General features: G+C 48.8%; 1 pseudogene; it reads right to left on the bottom strand.

The window, feature by feature from the left end:
* Window positions 1-1,274: 1,274 nt before the first annotated feature.
* Window positions 1,275-2,086, bottom strand: LOC135050302 (PABIR family member 2-like; annotated as a pseudogene).
* Window positions 2,087-2,396: the final 310 nt, after the last annotated feature.

Below are 2,396 nucleotides of genomic sequence, written 5' to 3'. Positions count from 1 at the left end.
GGGTAACCCTGGCAGTAGTCTGCGCTGCGGCAGCAGTGGGTGTCGCTGTAACATGTGTTCTCCCTGTTTGCCTTCCTGGATAGCTTCTGGAATGTCCACTCACTCTGGGCACAGATACACTGACCACCTGGAACCTTAATAGCACATAAGGAGCAGAGGAGCAGTCACAGCAGGAACCTCCAGAGCTGCATCCTGAGACATTCAGCAGAATCAGGAAGTAATGGTGGGATAATATAGGGAGGATGGTGGGAGCTAATAATGGCTCAGAGCTGTTCCGCACCATGTACTTTCGGGGGCGTGGCCTAATCACGGGAGGCGGAAAAGTTTTTGTTTAAAAGGAGAAGGAAGAGGAAGGTGCTCCAGGAGCAAATCAATGTGATTATCCCCCTGCACAGGTAGAGAAGACAGCAGCCTCCCTGCCTGCCCACACAGCAGCTTAGTACATGCTGTGGCAATCGTGCTGCTCCTGTCTGTCTGTAGCCTGGGACTCTAAGTGCTGCTCAGTGACTAATACTATTAGCAGCCATACTACTAGTAGCTCTGATTGGTGTGCGGGGCCGCCTGTCATCTGTGCCCCCCCCCCCCCCCCTTTTCCTTTGGCGCGTCACCCAATCACAGCTTTTGTGCATGACAGACAGCCAAGGGGGGTGGTCCAACAGATGACAGGCGGCCCACACACCAATCGGCACCCCGGGAATCTCCCCGGTCAGTGTGATGGCCAATCCGGCCCTGCCTGCCACTGCTAACACTGTTTATCTGACTGGTCGCATCCTGTGCGACCACGTCAGATAAGACACTTGCTGGTATGGTCGCATCTGATGCGACCATGCCAGGCAAGTGGTTAACCTGAAGAAGGGATAAAAAAAGTGATAAACCAGTGATAAGCGCAAGGTGGTAACGCACCAGCCAATAATTACGGATTTGAAAAATGACAGGAGCTGACTGGCTGGTGCATTATCGCCTTGCACTTATCAACGTATCACTTCTTTATCACTCCTTTATCACTGTTTTTTTTTGTGTGATTGCATAACATACATACATTTTTTAGAGTAAAAACAATACTTCAAAATTACACAAAACACCTGGAACAAGCAGACAATATATACACAAATACTGTACATACTATTCTGTACATAACATACACAGTCCCCTGCTCCATCTTTCAAAAGTCCTGTAACACTCCTTGCAGCACAAGGGAAATTTATTATATACATGATTAAAAAAAAAAAAACACCTAGTACGCAGTAGAAGGGACCAAAGGCTTGCCGCAGTCTTTAAATATGAGAATAGAGAACTTGTGGCCAGAATAACTGCAGCCACTTGGGAGATAGATCATCCAGGGATATATGAGTGAAGAGCAGGAGTTGGAACAGGTGATGGGAGAGTCAGTAACACAGCCATCTTTGGATGCCGAGCTAGAATGCAATTGAAGTGTGACAGGTGTGCAGTATCTGGTGAAAGCATGTGTGTTGTTCCTTGAAATAATCTCTTTGGTTGGGTTTCTATTTCCATTTCAACCTTTCTCTTTATCGGACCTAGCACACTTCGGCGTAACAGTTGATAGGACTCTGGCTCCTCCTGGTTTTGAAGCATCTTGTAGGACTGGAGACAGGGCTGGGGGGTAAACCATTACTACTCAAACACATTTACAGAGAAGGAGAGAAACACTGCTTCCCTATTCCTCAGGTAGGCGATGGGGCAGGTGACATGGGCAAAATCGACAAGCTTTGGGGATGAAGGTTTATCCAGTTTATCAAAATCATTATCACTCAAGCTAAAGCTTTCCTCCCAGCATAAGCTCATCTGCATTGCTGTTTACACTTCATGCTCACGTGCCGTTTCCTGGTTCAACAAGTCCACTCCTTCCTCCCTCTTTAATTGATAAAGTCTGCTGCTCAGGATTCAAATAAGGGAGGAAGATAGCACCATGCTCTGGCAGTTAACTATGGTAGTGCTATTCTGGCATTCCTGGGCTATGTAAGGTTAAAATACATGTGAGTGATCACTCAGCACTTTTATATGGGGGATCTCCTCAGCTCCCATCCCCTGGGACCTCCACGTCTAGCTCCATCTTCTCCTGAGCCATGGTAGGTGCTAGCAATGCGCCCCCGGAGATGTGTGCCGGGCTGCTCAGCCCTCAATGACTCATCTCCACTTTAGGGTTCTTTGGAGGTGACAGTCACTCTGGTCCAAAGGTGATGTCCCATGACCTGCAGCGGGCTGGCAATGTCTCCTGTCCTCCCACCCGCCACCCCGCTTGGTGTGTGTGAGGCTGTGGCAGCTGCTGCACATCTCAGGCCCAGCTCACACAGCGCAGCCCTGCAGAAACCCAGCCACTGGCTTGCATGCCCTTTATCATTTCTTTATCCCTTCTCCAGGCTTAATACAGCTGTCCC

Source organism: Pseudophryne corroboree, chromosome 1 (genome assembly GCF_028390025.1).
Source record: "Pseudophryne corroboree isolate aPseCor3 chromosome 1, aPseCor3.hap2, whole genome shotgun sequence".
Lineage (NCBI taxonomy): Eukaryota > Metazoa > Chordata > Amphibia > Anura > Myobatrachidae > Pseudophryne > Pseudophryne corroboree.
Note: the sequence above shows the minus strand (reverse complement) of the source record. Positions and strands in the feature narration are given on the sequence as shown.